General features: G+C 40.4%; 1 protein-coding gene across 2 annotated transcripts in view; it reads left to right on the top strand.

Annotated features, from left to right (window-relative positions):
- The first annotated feature begins 2,167 nt into the window (after nt 1-2,167).
- ctbp2a (C-terminal binding protein 2a) overlaps nt 2,168-22,000 on the top strand; it is a 68,339-nt gene continuing 48,506 nt past the window's right edge. The window contains exon 1 of one of the 2 annotated variants that reach the window (XM_031307583.2): nt 2,168-2,515. The gene's annotated coding sequence lies outside the window, so the exon portion shown is untranslated. Of the gene's footprint in view, nt 2,516-10,178; nt 10,198-22,000 lie in introns of those variants that run through there. The other variant, XM_031307590.2, reaches the window with a different exon arrangement.

Genomic DNA, 22,000 nt, shown 5'->3' on the forward strand with positions numbered 1-22,000 from the left:
CTAACTAAAATGCTAGTTAACATTAGTAATTAAACTTAAACAGCTAATGTAAGTCGAAACTGTCTGCGAGCTTCTCCTGTACTATACGGTAATTCCTCTACTATGCGACAGTAAGTCGCGTGGTTATGACACAATTGTTAGCCTATTTTTACAAAAACGTCTGCTACGGAGCCATAACGTGAGGTACAAGGTAATGGAGCCTTTTATACATTGTCGTGTTTCTTTAGAAATAAACAATGGACAAATAAAGTCTTTAAACGCTTCAGATGTAAAGTTATTCGCTGTCAAAGTGACGCCAAAATGAATGGCAGTCAATGGAATGCTAACGGGGGGTGATCGCTTTGTAGCATCAAAATGGCGCCATAGGAGATTCGAGCTCTGAAGCGAAGCTTACCCCCTTGGTCTAACATTAACTTAACCAATAGGGCTTGGGCGCCGCGTTGCATTCTGGAACGTGGCGGCCATGTTGATGGCCTCACGAATGTAAACATACAGCAATTCAAACGAGGAGAAGAAGCAGAGTTGGGAGAAAGAAAAGAAAAAAAAAAAGATGTTAAAATCCAGAAAAGGATGTGGAATTTACAGGGATACTTTAAATAGGGAAGCCAGGGACCGGTATGTGGACAAAATCGGCTGCGCTCCACCTAGCTGCTAGTTTAGTAACCGTTAGTGCTAACAACCATTCACACATGTAATACTTTTAAATATGTGTTTCAAAAGTGTAGTTAGTAGCTGTCAACCCTCCCGTTTTTTCCGGGTTTCTCACGTATTTGAGCTCTTTTCCCGCTGTCTTCCCGTTTTAGTATTTTCCTGTAAAATATCCCGTATTTGAATACTCTCATAACATTAACGTTAGCCCTTCCATCGGACCTGTCAGTCTCTGTACTGTTGTCCTGTTGCTACCCCTTGCCCTTCCAGCGAAACAGATGTTTTCAAAGCATCGTTTTACTTACTTGAAAGCAACCTTAGTGTGATGTTGGCCTTTTTAAGATAACAGCGTGGTTGTTGTGAGAGCACAATTTCACGCCAATCTGTAAGCAAAGTCACGTTAGATCTAGCTTCACACAACTTACACATACACACTAACACACAGCTTAGTTAATGCAGCAGTTTTGTAGTACGAATTTTTGCTGTCAGCAGAGGGATAGCAACAGAAAAATGAATGTTGAAATTTTCCCGTATTTTGGGTGAGTAACCTGGGAAATTTCCCTTATTTTCAATGTTCAATGTTCACTTAAGACACACGACTGAGAGAGACGTTACGTCTATAAACAGTGCGCAGTAGTCCGAGTAGCGGTAAAGGAGGCAATCAACATGGCGGCCACGCCAAGTAGTGACGTCACGACGCCCAAGCCCTATTGATGAAACGTTAGCTTGCTAATATGTGACCAGTTTAGATTAAAGAGTAAAAGAAGTTATTATGGAATATGGTCAACACATCGACCTGACACTTAATCAAAATGTTGTTTGATCAAAATGTGTTTAATTTAGCTATACTTTCAATTACAAAATGGCATGCTAATAACGTTAGCCAAATTACCAAATAGCATCTTAAATTTATGTTAATTTAGCTAGCTAGCGGAATTCTAGCTAGCGATATTTCTCCTTCGCTCTAAACTGGTTTAATATTAGCTAACTCTGAAATACAAATATTTCTCCATGTAAGCAGACAGTATATAAATAAATACAAAGTCATACTTACATTAAGCAAAAGTGACCGCCTGTTTAGCATTAAAGTTAGCTTGCATAGCCTAACATTAGCTAGTTGACTGCTTATTCGAGTGAGTATGTTTTGTGGCCACCAATTTTCACATCAGTAAAACCTTAACTGGCTAAAACGGTGCCTTAGCTAGCTAACTAGCTATGTTGTAAAGGTGCAGCTCAATTTAGTAATTTAGAATTTAGTAAGAAGTCTAAACAAATATAGCAACAGCAAATTAAAAAAATAATAAAATAGCCTACATAAACTCAGTAGCTAAAGTTATGTTTCTATAGCAACCAAGAACAACAAATTTAACAAATATGTGTATGAGTATTGTATTAGATATCAATAAAAAATCGCTTTTCCTGAAATGTCCCACTGTTCCATCTCCATCAACTGCAAGTGTCTCATATGTACTGTCTGTGTGCGCGCGCGAATCCGCGCGTGTGTATGTGAGGGAGAAGTGGGCAAAGGCTCCGCCTCACTAAAAAAGCGAGAGAAAAAAAGGAAAAGCAAACTGATACACACCTCTCAATTCTGGCAGGAGGAAAAGAATAGGAGTGTTTATGAACCGTATAAGTAAACAGCAGGATAACCAGCCGACGCTACTTCCCCCTGTAAAAACCGACACAGGCACCGTTTCCCAGAGCCGGAGATTGTCCCGTTGCGGTCAGGATTAAGTTTTTATGTCATCTAAAGGTGGATCATTATCTAAATCCGAGATAACAAGCGAATTTGAAATGCGTAGCCTTCGATTCTATTTCTGGAGCCCCCAAAGCCGACGTTCGAACTCTCAGTAAACATCCAGTCGAGGTAGGATTCAAGATTATTGCTAAAGGTGGTGTAAAATATTTCAGTGTGTGCTCCACCGGGGTATAGTTTTGAAAGCGACACTCGCGTCGCTGTCCATGTGTCCCTGCGCCATCAGCAAGGAGGGACATAAGAGGGTGGGAGTAGACATTATAGCCGATACACTTCACAGTGATGTGGGAATAGGCTTTATTAAGTTTATATGAGCTGGGCAGTTACAAGGTAATGGTGAACATATCAAAGATCCAATTAGGCTCACGTTTTTTTTTGTAAATATCCTTATGATTCCTTTTCAAAAATACATAAAGACTTAAGGAGTTTGATGAAAAGTTTGGTACAAGTGTATTTTAGTGCAACATTTTTTGCTAGCATGTGCGTAACCAAACAAATCCACTTCACTTGTCATCCGTGGCCTACTAATCAATGAGGGCTTAATTAGTGACACAATCAGGCATCAATATGAGCACCTGCACATTTTGAAACAGGAGGATAATCCTTCCATTTCACAGTTTTGACAGACAGAGTGCATTGGTTTTCAACTCTCCCCACTTTCCCACTCTTCTTTTTCTTTTTTTTTTTTTCTTTTTTTTTTTTTTACTGCATTTGGAGGCTCCAGTGGAAGAAAGATTCAAGTGGAGGAGGAGGAGGAGGAGGAGGAGGAGGGTGGCTCCATTGTCTGGCCAGTGAAGGGGTGGGGATTGAGGCTGTATGCAGATGTGCTGCTGGCAACGGACATCTGCTCCCACCCTGTGGGCATTGTCACAACAGGCAGGGGAACTTAGAGTGGAGCCTTACGACCGCAGAGAAAAAGGCCTTTGTTAATGATATGCAGGCCGTGGCCTGCACCCTTCCAAAGGCCAATGTTTGCATTGAAAACCTTTATTTGAACATTTGATCATATCAAGACATTATGGAGTGTCTTTGCATCAAATATATATCAATTGCTGATGATGCAACAGATACAGTACTAATAAGATGTGCGTACTGGGATTTCGTATTTCATACCTGCAACACCACCCTCCCTGTTCGCCTCTCCCTATCCCTCCTCTCATCCGCAGCCTTCTACTCCTCTGGGGGTTGAACTTCCTCTCACGTCTTCGTGGCCTGCATGTGTTTAGATATGAAAGCTGGCTTCCCAAGGCAAACACATCACAGGCAGCATCGCAATGTACATGGCAGCTCCTATCACGCCTTTTGATTTATCGCAGAGGAGGAAAATGTCAAGAAAATGCAAAACCAACTCTTTAATATTTATGATATCATGCATACAGATTGTGCTTGATGGTAGCTGTGTGTGTGTGTGTGTGTGTGTGTGTGTGTGTGTGTTTGTGTTGAAAATCAGGACTCTCATTTGCCTCAACAGATATTCCCTGGTGGCTGGTGGAGTTGGTGTACTGTGATTACGAACATGATTTGTGCTTGTAGAGAGCACTGTTGTACATGGCTGATCTGCTGTACAACATGCTTGTGTAGGGACTCATTTGTGTTTCTCTGCCGTATTATAACACACTGGAAAGTGAAGAGGCAAGCTGGGGGAGCAAGTGCACCGATGCAGGAATAGATGATGGTTTTTTGAAAGCACAGGTGCTGTCTCTCACTTCCGCTCACCACTTGCTCATTTGGCATGTGGTTTTTTTCTTTGGACAGAGAATGCATGTTATGTTTATTTTATGAGACTGTCTTGCATTGCTGCAATGCCCTATTGTTTGTTGACATTATTACTTTATGAAGAGGAAGAACACAGCAACAGAATAACATGTGAATCATGCATTGACTGCCTGTTTTGAAGTCACAGAAGCAAAGCAATTATATTTGGTTAATCATATTCTCAGAGCCTAATACTCCATTTAACATAGTAATTTGGACGCTGCTGAAATAGCTCTTGTGAACTCTTCGGAGAACTCCCATAATGGCCAGGCCGCTAACGGCTTCTAAAAGTTCCCATAGGAGTTGGTTTGAGAGGATGTTACTGTCATGGGATTGTTCTATGCATTGTGGAGAGGAGGTAATGGGTGTGAAATTACACTGTGCCATCTGCAAGGGGCCGCAAATGCACAGCCTGATGTCGCTCAGACAAACTACTTTGAAAAATCACAGAGCAAGGAGGATTTGGGATTTATACCACAGGTTTGGACATGGCTGTGATTAATCTGTCTTAAGTGATTCTTAGTTTTAGCTTTTCTTCATTTCAAGAGTTTTGTTACATGCATTTAGCTATAACCAATTAGCCAGTTTAGCTTTTTTCATAGTTTCACGATATAACATTTGAATGTGAAACATTCTTTGTTGTTTCCTGCTGAATTTCTGTCACACAGATCTTTATACATCTTAAAGCGTAATTCTCAGATAGCCTTAAGGCTTTGATGTTAAAAACAGATTGTTCTGTGAAGAAGTGCTTTTTGCAAATTGAGAACTGCGTGCTTCAGAGGCATTTACAATAAGGGAACAGTTGTACTTCAGTTGTTTTTTGAGCAAAAATCTATTGCTTGTTAAGTGTAAGTGGTGCACTCTACAAATTTTCAACACCTGTTCTTTGCTTGTTATAACGTGCTTTGTTGTGTCTCAGTTGCTTCTGATTCAGTTTTAATTTGTGGTTATGAAGGATAGTTTTGGGACTGCAACAAACAGCAACATGATATCTGAATCTATTTACCGATACCAGTGTGCTTAAAAAATAGTGTGCATGCACTCTTGTCTGCCAATGACAGTATGAATAAATAGAAATATCTTTGGTAGTTTGCTCTTAAGTGCAGCTTAAATCATTTTTCATTTTCTCACAGCCTCCCTGTAGCTTTCTCCTGCCACATTGGCATCCTAAAAGCTTCTTTGTAACCTTTGCCAATCCAAAATGATGTATTTAATAGTCTTTCCCAGTTCACCTGGCGTAGTGGCCAGAAAACAAGCAAATTGTAGTCCACTTCTTGTATTTGAAAGCATTAAGGTTTCTAATCGAGACAATCAAACATAAAACTGCAGAATCGTATACACACGTTGTGCCCAAATCTTAAATATTGAATCCCAAGTAATTAACTGAATAAGTTTCACTGTTGCTTGTATTAGATTTTCATTATTGTGTGTATTGTGTCTGACCACTGCTGCATCATTGTCCTGCACATTGTGTCTCTGAGTGTTTACATGCAAATGAGTCTTGTAGTAGTCTATATCGACGACGTTTCATTTACGAGATTGTTCCGGTGCCGCCAGATGTCCGTCACCTTCCGCTTTCTTTGTGTTGGCATTCTTCTCCGGTGGATTTTTGAAGACTATGGTTAACTGCTCCTCAGATCTCTGCAGGGTAAATCCAGACCACCGCTAGCTAGACTATCTGTCGAACCTGAGTTTTCTCTTGCACGACTAAAACAACTTTTGAACGAACACGTTTCACCAAAACAAGTTCCTTCCCGAGGCTATTTTGCAGAGGCACCGTTGCTCCGTCCGGGCTTAGTGCTGCCCAAGACGATTGTGATTGGTTTAAAGAAATGCCAATAAACCACAGTTTTTTTCCTATCCTGGAATGTTGTGTGGACTAGCCAGACCTTCCTCTGCAGCGCTGTGGAGATACAGTAGGTCTGGCAATGCGAGACTAGTCTGGTAGTGTTTTGGCTTGCGTAGAAAATTAAGATCAAGCTTTGATCATCATTTCTTTAAGATCTTTGATCTTTGAAGATTTTTCTCTTTGAGTTAAACCTCACATTGGCGTGTCATTAAATAATGCAAATAAAGATTTTTTTTTTCTCCATAATTGATTCAGTATGTTTTGATTAATCAATTAGTCTTTAAGCAGAAAATGGTAAAAAAAAAAAAGTCTGCAAATTGCTTGTTTTGTCTACCCAGTTATTCAAAACCAAAAGATATTCAGTTTACAATTATTTATATAACAGAGTAAAGCAGAAAACATTTTAAATTGTGAAACCAGTGAATGTTTCACATGTTTGATTATCAAATCGATTAATCAAATAATCAGCTATATAATGTCATTGTTCAGATGAAACAATATAAAGTACAGTAAAAGTTGTGTTTTTGTACGTAAATAAAATTTAACATGGTAGAGTAGGAAATGCACGTGTAAATAATAAAATTTATGATGGCTGAATATTTTACATGCTGGCTCACTGTCATGGCTTACAGAGACACTCAAATAGAGGAGAGCCATCTTTAGTGTTACTAGTAACACCTGTGCTAAAAGGGCTGTTGTGAAAAGGGCCAATCTTGAAATGATTGTAGCCTACAGTATAGTGAGAGTGTGGGTACAGTATGTTTTTGAATGCATAAATGAGCATTTCTCTAAATTATGATCTCATTATGTTATTGGAGGAAAGTGCTCGTCGGCAGTGGACAATGTTTACTGTTTCCTGTATTTTATGACCATGGGAGTTTGCTCACACCACTTGGCTGTTGAATCGCCTCCCACCTGGCGTAAACCATCACACTGTGGAGTCCCAGCTCCTCCTTAATGACTGGCTATTTTCCTCCAAAGAAGTCCTAATTGCTCTCAACTGCATGCATGGACATTATGCCAGAGATAGATGGAGCACGGAGGGGGAGGATGAGGATGGGGGGGGGGTTGCAGATCTAATGGGCTTCTAATACAGTGTCTTTCCAACATGGAAAAGCGTGTGTGTGTTTGCCAGCAGGGGAAAAAAAGAAGTTGGTCTTCTCCCACTCAACTCCCCTTCCTTCTCTTGGCATAGCCATTGCTTTAAACACCTGCCATTAACTTTCATGCAAACCACAGAGGATTAGGAATGAATAGTGGTACCGTCTTCCAACTATGTGTGCATGTACATGTGTGCTTCGATTTGTGTCTGCAGTTCACTTTTGCAGGAACTAGCAGAGACAAAGCACCATCTGCACGCAGCAGGCTGTCCTGACTGCCTCCTCTTCTCGCTGGGGCAGAGAAGAGGCTTTCTGTGAGCATTGTTATGAAACCGACTCTGCTGCTGTTGCTGTTGCTGTTCCGCTGGTTGTTAATGCTGACAGCTAATAATGTCCTCCTGGATGACTGTGCCTTGCTGGAGCCAGAGAAGAGAGACAGAGACTAATGAAGAGAGGCAGGAAGTGAAGGAGAGAGAAAGACAGAAACAGATAGAGAGGAAGATACCAGTAGGGTGTGCAGCTCTCTCCCTGTCCAAGCTGGTGAAGTTTCCTGAAGAGGATTACACACAGAACAGGAATATGTATTGTGTTTTAGTTCCTCTTTTTTTAAAAAAAATTTCTTCTCTTCCTTCCTACTGTACTCGCTCACTCCTGTCTCAGGAGGGAGGTGGGCATGAGGAGGAGGAAGAGGGGGAGGAAGGGGTCCATTGTGGCTCAGCAGAGCCCCTATTCCAGTCCAGCTGACATAGACTTGTGTCAGGAGGATCCATCCTGCTGATGTGAGGCAAGCTGAAAACTGAAAGAGATGTCTAAAATGCTGAAGTGGGCCCTGGCTAGTAGAGAGATGGCTCTGTTTGTTTGCCATTCTGCTGAGCACCACTTCACAGAGAAAACTTTTCTGCCTAAATTTGCTGACTGGGAGAAAGGGGGGTAGGGGGGAGTGGGTGGAGAGTTGGGGTTTTGGGAGTCACTTGTGGGCACACAGAGCTTTGCCCATTGTGGGTCTTTGACATTGACATTTGGACATGGTGAGGGGGAGAGAAGATTTAAAAGCTTACTTTTTTTTCAGCTGTCTCTTACCACACAAACTGTTTGCCACTCCTCACAATTCTTAGAGACAGCAGTCATTGAACCTTCCAACCACATGAATATGCATGATAGTCCGCTTTTCTTCTCTGCCCTCTGAGCTGTTTTTTTTTTTTTCTGCCCAGAGACCTGTCGTGTTGTGTTTGATTGGCCCTGACATTTGAAAAGGTCCTTGAATAATAAAAAAAAAAGTTGTTTATGACAACAGGAGAATTCTCCTTGCAGCAGAGAAAAAATTGCATTTTGAAAGCAGCACAGTTCCTGCATATTTAAATGTTAATGGCTCTGTAAATGTGCAGGCTAATAGGATGTTTCAATCTGGAGTAGTGCAGTATGTACACTTTCAGTATGCACGCACACTGCCGGAGTGCTACTTCTAATAGCTCTGGAAGGTGCATCAGCTCATTTCATTAACTGATTATGTGGAGTCTGAAGTTTTTTTTAAATAAATGATCACTTTCTTTTTATGGCAGCATGGAGATTATCTTAACACAGAGGCACAAATAATAGATTTATATCCAGAAAAACCCTCAGGGAAATCTGTTTTTTTGAAATCCTGGCATCTGTGGTGTATTATCGCAATGGTTATGATGCAGATAAAGTTTAACAGCTTGTTTTACAAGCTGCTGATGCTGTGTAGCAGAGTTAGGCTGCTAGTCTTAGACATGGCCCCTGGGGTTCTGGCTGGGCAGCCCTGTAGTGAGGCGTCGAGTCCTTGGGTCTTTATGAGCTGTTTTGTTAGCAATAGCCAGCCACAAGTGCCATGGATCTCCCTGGACCTTGACCTGCTTGTGGAGTATTTGGTCTCATAGTCCTGCTTGCTCTGTAGCTTTTACGTTGTATGGACACAGGACAATTGATGATTGTGCTTGATGCTTGTTATCCCACATTTGACTTAAAACATAGATGTGTTAGGCTCTGTATGAAATTATCACTATTATTATTGTTATAGGCCAACCCCAACATTTATTTTTTAATGTCATGTGCTTATCCTTGCAATCCAGGTTAAAACAGTACCACACTTTCATGTATCGAACAGCATCTTTGCTTGCATAAATACTGGTTGAAATCTGGCATATGTCCATGAAACCATTTGACTCCTAAACCACACTGTTAAGTGAGAGTCTGCACTTCCCATTGATTTAAATGAGCAGTGGACATCAGCATGGTTGCTGCTACAGAGCATCATGCAACACATGCTTACACAATGTCACACAAAAACAGGTATCTACTTGTTGCTGTATATAAAGATAAACAGGATGAGCTGCCATCCTGCTTCTCATCACTCATCTGTGGTGAAAGGTGGCATATTATCTACTCGTTGGTAGCAGTTATGGAAGTGTTGACAAAGTGAGTGAGGGAGCTGAGCGATGCAGTTTTTATCACCTCATCTATCTCCACTATGAATATGGATATTACCAATGTTTGGCGAGCCTGAGGCTAATTCTTTGATTCTTGGCTGCTGAGAAGCTCAATGGGATGGTTGGCTTTTCAACTCGTCAGCTTGTTCGCACAAAGACATGTTTGATTTTCACCCGTATAGAGATGTTTGATTCCTGATCCTGAACAAAAAGGATTTACTGTGAGTTAATGTTTTACTGAGCCAGAGAGAAGCCCCACACTCTCAGTCCCTCCTACTCAGTCCTCTGTGAATACCCCCCCCCCAATATATAACATTTTACTGAACAGGGTTTTGTTCCCAGTCTGAAAATGCATGCAACTTTTTATTTATAGCTCCCAAAATCTTTTGACTTAATGTAAACATTTTTCCAATAATGAAGTTTTGTGCCATCAGGAGATAGGGGAGCGCATTAGTACGATAACAGAGCTACAGTTCATTGGTATTGCTTTGTCAGGATTTTTGCTGATGCATGAGGTCTATGTTTTACCTACAGCCATACTGAACTCGCTGTTTAAAAAAAGCAGCATAGCCAAATGTGAACATGAAGAAAGAGAGAAGTCCTCTTATCCCGTTCAGACATGCAGTCAATGCAGCACTGCTGGTAAGATTTTTTATTTAGTTTTTGTCGTAAAATTGATGTACCACTGGTAATATATAAATGAATTGCACCACTCACTTTATGCTGCCGTTATTAATATTGCACATTTCTTCTCTTGTTATGGGGTTTTTGTTTTTGTTTTAATCTTGTCTAGAAAGTGCTCTGAGGAAAGTTTTTCATTTCACTGCACACAGCAAGCTCAAATGATGATAATATTGAACAGAGGTTATATGTCTTGCAGTCTTTTGAGCCTCAGGGGAAGTTCAAACTACTAAAATATATCAAGTAATTCAAAGAACATAGCTTTTTGTTCCACATTTCACTCACTTGTCCGTGTCTTTTCTCCCTTGGTTAAACCTCATCCCTGATCTTTTCTCTTCTCTCCTTCTACTGCTAAGCTCTCTTTCCCTTATTTTCCTCTGAATATCAGTTGTGCATACTAATCCGTCTTTGCCCTTATCTTATCTCCTTTTTCCTCAGTTTCATCTCTGTGTGCTCACAGGTGGCTGAGGGGTGTGCTGACTGTCTGTTTGTTCTATTTGGTATCCATTGAATACCAGCTGCTGTCCTTGGTCAAGGAAGCATGCCAGTGTAATAAACTTGCCTAATACACGCGTACATATACATAAAAGCAGGCAAACACACACATACCTGCACAAATACATAGACAGAAACACATACATGTATGCAATGATATATTTGCCTGATTTTAAGCAAGCTATAAACCTAATAAGTAGGCTTAAAAAAGACTATCACAAGTATGGTACTCATTAAAGGTGGAGTAGAGAGACAAAACCTGCTGTCATTGAAAAGAGGTCTTTTCAGGTTGCACTGACGTGTTGTGCAGTCAGTGGCATTGCTGCAATTATAAAGCCTCGTAAACAAACACTGCTTCATATGATGGTTTGCCGTGCACCATCAAGACCACAGTCGCTATCTAATGTCTCGATCCCTAGCCTCGAGCCTTTCATGCTGGGCAGAGTTTTTCAGAGCCCTCCCTCCCTTGAGGCTGGATGCAGCCAGACACCCACCTTGGCCCCAGTTCCCAACCGACACGTCTGTGTTTTTTGGTGTCCTTCCTTATATATGTGTCTGTGTGTGTGGGCAGCAGCGTTCAGCGGTGTTCTCACAGCCCAGCTGAGACTGACAGATGGAATCATTTCACACACAGACAGAAAGGCAGGATACAGGAAACCGGGGTGTGTTTAATAGTCCTGGCGCTGCTGTGGTTGGTATTAATCTAGGTCAGAGGCATTTAGCTCACGGCGAGTCGGCCTCTGGGGCAAGCTTGGCCTTTCCATAACCCCATTTACTCAACTAACTTACAGTCTACTTACCTTATACGTAGTTTGCTGTTAAAGAACCTGGCAAGATGTTTACTTTGTGTAGTGTTGGGCAAATTATTACTGTACCTGGTTCAGCTGCTATCAGAGCACAGACGATCCTTCTAATAACCCAGATGGCTCACACCATTGAAGCCCTTGGACCTTCATAACACACTTCAAGATGTTCAGCTCACAGCTTACTAAGCTAAAATGTTTCATTTTGTGGTAGTAATTGCCATATATGTAAGAAAGGTTAGAATTGGGCTATGCTAACCTGACTAGCACAGTTTAACGGTTTAGTTTACCACAGACACACTACCAGTAGGGCTAGGTATTGAATGTCAAAACCTTGAGAATTGAAAGCTGTCACGTAATTAAGTTTTCATAACACGCTTTGCAAGATTCCTAGTGTTGTTTACTTTTTCTTTCATCAAATATTACCTTTTCTGAGTTTAGAATGTTTTATTGAGACAAAGTTCTTGTTTGGCTGCTGTGTTAGGGCAAACACTGCACTGAGAAGTATGGCATGTTTTTCTTTCATATTTCTCAAACTAAGGTATTGTCAGAAATACCAAATACCAAACTCAGTTGTAATGGTACCAGTATTATATTTTTTTTAAATGTTACAAAAAGTCATCCAAGTGGACCTCACACTTTTATTCCACACATGCCAAGACAAAGACTTATTATTAGACAGTTTAAGATGAAACGGACAGATTCATAGTGTCGCAAACCGAAAGAAGCTGTGTAACAAACCATTAATTTATGCCTGAACCAAAAATGGGACAGTTCATAAGTCAAATACCTTCAAGTTTTCGTGAGGGAGGACCCCCAAGTTACCCTCCACAAACATGAAAAAGCTTAAAGGGATATTTCACCGCTGGAAAGCTGAATATATCTTTAAAGCCCATGTTGCAGGTTAACCACCACTGTTGATTAATGGGTACATAAAGCACTCAACATATGTATATCATTGTTAAAAATGTCACCAAATAGTGTTAAAGGCCAGTTTTTACCGTTTTAGTCGTTTAGTGGGTTTTTTAACGCAATTCGGTGATGACGTCACGTTGGGGAGACGTGCCTCAGTCTAGTACTAGAACTATGGTGACTGACTGGGATGAGGAAGAGGTGGAAGAGGTGTTTTTACTGTCTGTGAATAGCACCGAGTGAAAGTCAATGTTTTCTTTATATTTAGTGGCAGTGATCATGTCGTTAGTTCAGATAAGTACTGGTAATCTAGCTAGATCTAGAAATAGAAGGCATCATGTTAGCTATGGGCTAACTTGCCAGTCAGTCCCACCTGTGAAATCCCCCAACGTTGTAAACACATTTTCGATTAGATATCTCACGTTTTGATGGACCCTACTAGCTCCAGTAACAACATATTTGCCTAGTGTTTATTTATTACTTGGATGGGGATGCTGTTCGGCTTTTCACAAGTTTAGACAGCTAGCTAAAGCTACGCCGACGTTTTGCTAACGTTAGCGCAACAGCGTTAGCCTAGACGGCTAGGTAAATATTACGACTGCCTTCGTTGTTTCCTCTATCTGCGTCCACGTTGTCAACATAAGACATGTGGCATTAGTGCTCCTTTTGTACCATAATTGTATTGAATGAAATGTTAAGCTTCGCTCCTACGAGATTGGTGGGTTTTTGTTAGCTACGTTACACACAAAGTTAACTGGCTATAGTTAGCCTGTGCTAGCGGAATTAGCTAATGTTGCGTAGCCAGCCAGCAGCTTCGGCAGTAGTTCCGGCGAGCTAACCACGACAGCTAACACATCCACAAGCATCTCTATTTCAAACATCACTGCAGATTGACTGCTTTTAGCAGGAGAGGTTGATTGTGGGCGACAATACTGTCGTGGTTAGCTCACCGAAACTACTGCTGATTGCCGAAGTTGCTGGCTGGTTATGCAACGTTAGCTAATTCCGCTAGCATACAGGCTAACTATAGCCAGTTAGCTTTGTATGTAGCTAACAAAAACCCACCCATCTCGTAGGAGCAAAGCTTAACATTTCATTCAATAAAATTATGGTACAAAAGGAGCACTAACGCAACATGTTTTATGTTGACAACGTGGACGCAGATATAGGAAACTCCGAAGGCAGTCGTAATATTTACCTAGCTAGCAGTCTAGGCTAACGCTGTTGCGCTAACGTTAGCAAACGTCGGCGTAGCTAGCTGTCTAAACTTGTGAAAAGCCGAACAGCATCCCCGTCCAAGCTGTGTTTCACTTTCCCTCCAATATTATTATACACATAATAAAGACACATGGACTCGGTCGAGACCAAAAGCCATATTTTGCAACACCAGTGGCACAGACGAGCCCATAGACAGTGAACAGAGACGGGGCTTTCGTCTGTCGTCTCCCCAACGTGACGTAATGCAATGCATTGTGGGGGAAAAGAGAATCATTGCAAACCGCTGTAAAATAGTACTACTTTTTCGTATTTTATTCCATTTTGTGATATCCATTGTATTTGATGTTTTTGGGTAACAGTTTAAATGTTTATTACCAACAAGCAAATTGCACAAATTCATTAGAAAATAAACCCTGCAACATGGGCTTTTAAATTGGGTCACTTATGTAGTATAAATGTGAAATTTTTTTTGAAATTGGTGCCTTCTAGACCGAGAAAAGCCAGGAAATGTGTTTTTGGCTCATGTGGAAGAAAGACATTAAATCCCAGAATGCACTTGCTTCGCTGCTCTGAGTCCACTCCCAAGCCACGCCTACCGTTTACAGACAGACAGACAGACAGACAGACAGTGAGACGATTAACTACTCATCTGTGTTTTATTGTCATTTCAACCATATACACGAAACGTTTCACCGTGGCTCAAGTGGTTACACAATTAAAAAATATAAAAACGACATACAAAAAAGGCTACATTTAGTGCACACACATTAGCATCTAACGGTCACAAACTCCACCAGCAGTTAGCAGTTTGTTGGATACAAGCACCCCATTTCTGCAACAGTCCGTGTTAAAAAAGCCCACCTCCACTAGCTAGTCTTACCCGGTGACAGAGCCACAGGCCTGGTAGCTGGATAGTCCGGACCGGTACACTGTTGTTCAGCCATATTTCCACAACAACAAAAACACAGCAGTCTCTGAACTCGCATTTGGAGTTTCGTTGAAGTTGGATATAGTCCAGTTTGTTGTCCAAAGAGACACCTGCAAGCAGGATTGATGGGACAGGTGGCCGGCTAGTTAGCTTTCACCTAGCTCCAACTCCTACCCTCGTCCCGCTTTCTGCACACCGCTGAGGATGTTCTCCTACTGGCTAGCGGCATCGAGGAACACCGCAGGCTGATGTGCTGGTCTCCGTAGCAGGCAAAGGCTGTCAAGTATTCCGGCTAGCGGCACCGCAGGCTGAAGTTCTGGTCTCCGTAGCAGGCGAAGCCTGGCACAGGTGGCTGGCTAGCGTTATCTTCCACCTAGCTCCAACTCCTACCCTCGTCCCGCTTTCCGCACACCGCTGAGGATGTCCCCTTACCGGCTAGCAATGTATCCCGGTGGTACATGTGTGCGGTAGTTTGTATGCACATAATTGTTCTAAAATTTCCTTCGGGATGAATAAATCTGTTTCTGCTGAGAAGCTAAGCGATGATTCAAGATGGCCGACACTCATTTTTACCTCGGCAATCTCCGGAAAAAGCCGACGTCCAACCCCCTATAGGCTATGCGGAAGTACTGGCTGTAGTCCTTTGCCTCTGGAAAAATGTATACCGATGACGCAAAAATCGTCATTTTACGTCATCGGTAAATTTTTCCAGACCCACAATACAGAGATCTCCCCTCTCAGGGGGACATGAGGGAGGGACGCACGGTCATTCAAAAATACTACCGTGTTTCTGCTGATACAAAGCTTAATGCTAAATCGGTGAGGTATCCCTTTAATATTGAGCCCTATGTGGTGCTAGAGAAGTAGAATGATAGCTTCTTGCCTGTTTCACCTAGCCTTTTGAGACCGTCCTGATCTTGCGAGCTCCAGTTTTCCACTCACAGATCAGTCTGGCATCTTGAGATAGAGAAAATTTGGAGCCGTTCGCCAAACGACCGACCAATCAGTGTTGGTTTTGAGGCGGATTTAGGTGTGACGCAACGAGAAGCGACTGTTCAGTCTAAACAACATGGTGGCTTCCACGGATGAGATGAGCGTAGCTATCGTGCAAGTTTTATCCGAATTAGAAAGTATTCCTTCATTGAAAGAAGAGCAAAAAACTGCACTGGAGGCTTTTCTCGGAGGAAAAGATGTTTTTGCTCTTCTCCCGACTGGTTTCGGCAAGAGTTTGATATATCGTTGATCTGATTGGTTGATTTGGCCCGTCTATCACCAACATAGATGGTGATAGACAGATGGTTTATCCAATCAGCTAACCAGTATTTTCGCCCCTTCCCAAAAGTTCTCCAACGGAAAGTTCCCAGATGGATATGCCGAGCAAATGCGAAGCAATCCACTATTACACCCCTACACAAAATAAAAAAAACTAATTGCTTTGTTTGAAATGCTTGCCACAGCAACATTTGTTTTTGCTTTGTGTAAGCTACAGAGTTATTTATGAAAAGTAAAAAACAATTTAATTATCCATTATTCCATGTCACAAATATAAGCTACATGTCTAAACCTTTACTTGCCAAAAATTTGATTTTAATTGATTTAAATTATGGTTAGACTACTTAATATGAGTAAGGGTTCAGTAAGCATTCTTGTAGTAAGGGTTACATTTCTTTATCAAAATGTACCTCCTCTGGAAATATGAAATTAGGAACCAAAGCTCATTCAAAATATGGTTGTTGCACTCACATCGTGAACTCCTCTCTACAGTTAATTTGCAGTTTAATTGTTTTTACAGTTGTTGCATATGCATCAGGTGCTCAGTCTTTAATTGGTAGGAAAAGACAGATCATCAAGTTCAACAATTACAACTTGCACTTGGCTTGCCAACCTCTATTCACAAAAGTAAGTGTAGCTAATTAGACTTAAACTATTCTGAGGAGATTTCATGTAAATGATTTATAGCTATGTATTACATGGAGACAAAATTTTCTCAGTAATGTCGTACCTGATGAGCAGTATTCAAATAGATTTTGCAGTCAACTGTTGACAGTTATCATGATGACATGAAACTGAAGGTATTTGTGGTTATGTCTTCCTTCTTTTTATATGTTTGCTTTTACAAACCCTCAAACGCTCTTTTAACCCAGAAGCAGTTTTAATAGTCTTTCTCTCTTAAGTCATGCTCTGTATTTCTTTGAAAATCCTAAATTTAAATCCTTAAATGGGACTGTGGCATTTTCATTCTTCAATCAGCCATTGGTTGAGGGAGTTTTTAAGAGATTGGCTCCATTATAACACATATTTTTTATTTAATTTCTTTTTTTTTGAAGGAAGAATTTGAAGGTCCATTTCCCAGAGGCATAATTATTCCATAGCCCTAAAATATAATTGCAATTTTGTCGCTTGTCTTTGCTCTTTCCTTGGGGTTTCTGTCATGTTGCAGCTAAATTGTTTTAAACATTTCACTCTGGAGTTGTGTAAGAAATCAGTGAGCATAAAGTTAGATTTTTTGAGTAAATGGAGCTAAATTGTTTTGACTTGTGCTAAATGATAAGGTGTCTGTCTTTTTGCTCTGGCCTTGTGTTAATGAGCTGTGAGCTGAGCAATGGGGAGGTGCTGAGAAAGACAAGGTGAGATGGCGAGGACACCAGCTTATTACAGTTTCACACAGGCTATAGACTGCAATGTATCACTGGCAAGACTTGAATTTATGAGCAAAAGTCGGTATGTACACAAAATCTGGTTTGTGCTGGCTGATACATTGTTTACCCTTTGGAGGAAGTCGTGCCACTGACCTCAGAATCTTAAATCGCTTATAAGATTGCTTCCTTGACGGTTCATGAATTTTCTCAGTGACAGATTGCTACAGATGGATTTAATAGCATTGGAGCTGCAACGATTGTTTTCATTATCAATTGATATGCCAGTTATTTTATTGATTTATCAAACAATCATTTAGTCTATAAAGAAAATTGTGAAAAGTGGCCATTAGATTTTCCAAGTGCCTCAAATGTCTTTTTTTGTTTGACCAACTGTCCATAACTCAAACATATACAGTTTACACTTATATAAAACCTTATAAAGAGAAGCTGGGACCAGAGAATATTTGGTATTTCTGCCTCAACTAAAGCTATTAATTCTCAAAATAGTTGATTAATTTTCTAGCAATTCAATAATTAATTGGTTGACTCATTGTTTTAGATCTAATTAAAGATTTAGCTGTTGAATTCCTACTAAAATCACATATCTACTATCATAACATTTCCAAACCAATTCATCTGTAAGTGTACTGAGACTCGTCTTTCGAATATTTAGTCCCCACAAGAGCTTGATTTTACAGCTTTCACATGATCCTAAACAAACCAAACCTACCGGGAAAACGCCCTAGGCCTACAGTTGGTTTAAACCGAACCAAAGAGGTTATGTGTGAAAGCACCCTGAGTTTCTAGAACACGGTAAAATGTTAAGGTAAGAATCAAATGGGCCCTCAGTTTTAAAGATTAGTTTGGGGGAAGAGACAACAGTTGTCACCTCATGTTTGCACTATTTTTGCTGTATCCGTGATACATATCAGTTAACCATCATAGTGTACAAAGGTGTCTGAGGTCATTTTCTTCAACAGTAAAGTGGAAAAGACAGATGTAGTACCACAGTCATCTTGGAGCATCTTGGACACAGCCTTACCTGTCAGCTTAAGAAGTGTGTGTGTGTGTGGGTGTGTGTGGGTGTGTGGGTGTGTGTGGGTGTGTGTGGGTGTGTGTGGGTGTGTGTGGGTGTGTGTGTGTGGGTGTGTGTGGGTGTGTGTGTGCTTTTAAATGCATGTGTGAGTTGAGATGGGTAAATTCAGTATTTAGTCGATCCGTTAAGGATAAAAAAAAATACAAGCATAATATTTAAAGACATGTTTACAATGCTTTTTATTTAATTCAAATGTGGACTCTGTATTGTTCTAAGTCTTCAGTGGCCTTTGTTGTGAAAAAATAAATAGCCAATTATTCCAGTGGAGATTTTATGTCAGACTTTGTTTTACTTCATTAGATGTCAGGAGCTGGAGAGACGAGGAATGCAGGCCATGCCGAAAGCCTGCCGTGCACAATAATGTCACCATTATGCGTTTCCTGGGTGACTTAAACGAATAGGCATTATTACAAAATTGTGCATTAGCCCAAGTCAGCAGTTAGTGCTGCTGCAGTCTCATTTCGTTTGGAGTTGAGAGGAGAGAAAGATGGCGAGGAGGAGGGAGGGAGAGGGAAGGAGAGGGAAGGGGGAGGATGGGAAAATGGTTCAGAGAAAAGGCGATGTAAAGAAGAAATGGGGAATGAAAAGGACACCCTGTGCCACAAGGCTGACAGGACATGCAAAAGGAGGTAAAAAGGATATATGAAGAGGCACAGATGGACTGACAGACTCTGGGGATAGTGATGATGATGGAGAGGTAAAAAGAGGAAAGCTGTAATTGTCAGTAACTGGGGTATTTAGACAGGGAGGGTTGGATGAAGAAAGAGGCTGGCAGGGAGAAGGAAAGTGTAAATCAGCGGTCTGAGCGACAGCTTTACGTGCACCTCAGAGCCCCAACTATCCGATTAATGAGAGAAGAGAAACCTTAACCACCTTCCCCTCTCTGCCTCTTCTTTTTCTGCTGTCTTGCACTTTCAAGGACATAAATCATAGACTCTTAAGCAGTCACTTTGGGTAGCTGCTACACAATTCTTTCTCAAAATGTTGACTGTAAGGTATCCCTGTACTATGACAGGCTGCATTAATGAAATTTTACTGTAGTTAGTTGAACCACTGAACCACATTCATTCCAGTTGTTAAAGGAATAAGTCGACTTTATGGGAAATGCGCTTATTGGCTTTCTTGTCAAAAGTTCAATGAGATGATTGATACCACTCTCATGTTTGTTCAGTAACTACAAAGCTGGGGCTAGCAGCTAGTTAGCTCAGCATTAAAACTGGAAACAACTAGCCTTGCTCTGTTCAAAGTAAAACAGCCACATTTCAGCACCTCTGAAGCTAATTTATTAACAGAAGACAGAAGTACAAAACCAACAATATGTGGTTTTACAGGAAGTTTTTTTTTTTTTTTTTTTTTTTTTTTTAACAGGAAGTTAACTGTCAGACTATTCCTTGGCCAGGCTTTCCAAAACTTCAATTTATTTTCCTTTTTTTAGGTGGGTTTACACTTTTTTTTTGTACAAATTAAAACATTTTTTTTGATATTGTGACTTTCAGGCAGAGCAAGGCTGGCTGTTTCTCCTGTTTCAAGGCTTTACGCTAAGCTAAGCTAAGCCAAGCCAACCGACTGCTGGTTTGAGCTTCATATTGACTGTACAAACATGAGAGTGGTATCAATCATCCAAGTCTAAGCAAGCAATTGAATAATTATATAATATAGTAGTAGTAATAGTTTGTGAAACTATTCCCTCAAAGGGGCGATGTGTAAAACGCATTGCAGTCAGATGTAAAGACATGACTGCAGTGAAATGTGCAGTAATGATAGTAATGAACATAAATTACATCAGAGATATTACTTTGCCAACTTGGTATAAACATATGTATTTGTTTGGGTGTTGAGTTCAAATACCAACAATCTTTCTCCAGAATCGCTGACTGAAACAAAGAGATGCATTAATAAAAGATGGAAAAGAGTAAAGCGGTTATTTCCCTTTCATCTAAAGGTTTTTTTCATCCTTAAGTTTGATTTGTTGACTACAAACCCATAGTTGCTTGGTCTCTTTTGTGTGTGTATGTATGGGCTGGTGGTCATTAAATTCACATAGTTAAACTAGTTTACTGAGGTTAATGGTTGGAAGCTTGGCTGATCTAAAAAAAAAGATAGAGCAAGATGTTCTTTTTTCAAAATAAAATCTCCCCCTTGTGATGAACGCCTCCACAGATATTTCAGTCAAACACGTGTTATGACAAAGTCAAAGCTGGAGCTTTACTTCATTCTGTGCCTTTTCCCCTTAGCCAAACCCACAGGTTTCTTAATCTGGTGAGAGGGCTCCTCTGAGAGATGGCCTTTGTCAGAAAAAGACCTCTTTCACTTTCTCTTCCCTCCCTCTGTGTCTTCTGTGCTATTACCAACCTAAACAAGATCTCCTGGGCTGCCTGCCTTGTTATGTGCTTTTCACAGAAGGAGTAGAAAAGAATGAGTGTGAGTGAAAGAGATGTAACACAAAGAGCTGAAAGAGAGATATGTTTCTGAAGTGTAAAACTGTCTTTTTCTGCTTGTGAAGTTTCTTGATGTGCACGGCGTCAGATGGAGAAGCACTATGAATTCATAACTTCTTGGAGTGATGCAACAGCTGCAACAATGCAGTGTAACGCCTGTTGCTGGCACTCAGAATCTCTTTGTGGTATTTTGATGAAAATGTTACTTCTGTTTGTAAGACACAGTGGAGAAGCTGTGGTAGCACATCTGCGGTGTACATCTGCCATAGTATTAAAAGCTCTTAACTTACAAACACCACTCAACTATATAGCAATAAGCTATCCACTGTTAAAGTGCATTAAAATGCCTATTTTTTAGGTATATCATGTGAGTGGCAATTAAATCACTTGTTAAGTTTTTCAGGGCAACTTCTGCAGCCCAAACATGCTATGTGAAAACAGTGTGAATTTCTATTAAATATCAAAATGTCAAATGTCTTGTTTTGACCAACAGTATACAACCCAAAGATATTCAGTTTACAATGATATAAAACAGAGAAAAGCTGCAAATTCCTCACATTGGAGAAGCTGGAACCAATAACCAGTATTTGAGATTTTTGCTTGAAAAATGTCTTGGACGATTAATTGATTATCAAAATGCTAATTAATAATTTGCCATTTAATCGAGTAATTGTTTCAGCTCTAGACGTCTGTAGTTAATTTGAGCAAATAGGGAGTAACTACTGATCTTATAGTAGATATAATTTTTTTTTCTACATAATTTGCGAGGGTGTTTAGATAGTGATAAGTACATTTTAAATTTGTACTCTTAAGAAGAGAAGGAAGAGAAGGAAAATTTGTTTAAGTGAAATTGAACTAGTTAAAAATACAGGCATTAAGAACTTAACTGATGTATGTAGTGCAGGAACAACAGGGTGTTGCATTCATTGCACTGGGTACTGCAGGACAAACTGATAAACATGTAATGTAGTACATTACTCTACATACACAGTATATACTGTATATCTTGAAAATGTTCTCATTGTGGCATTACGGCACGCTGCAGGTTGCGGTCACGGAGGAGATTCCCAACAGTGCATGAAATGCATCAAAGTAGATGTAAGAGGCAAGATGTAAAATAACATGGTGTGAACTGATTTCCAGATGTCTTATATAGCTTGAAAAAGTCAGACTTTTATTTATTGTTATGATACATGTTTTTCTCAGCCCACAAAGTAAAAAATCTGGTTAATCAA

Source organism: Sander lucioperca, chromosome 15, assembly GCF_008315115.2.
Source record: "Sander lucioperca isolate FBNREF2018 chromosome 15, SLUC_FBN_1.2, whole genome shotgun sequence".
NCBI classification, from domain to species: domain Eukaryota; kingdom Metazoa; phylum Chordata; class Actinopteri; order Perciformes; family Percidae; genus Sander; species Sander lucioperca.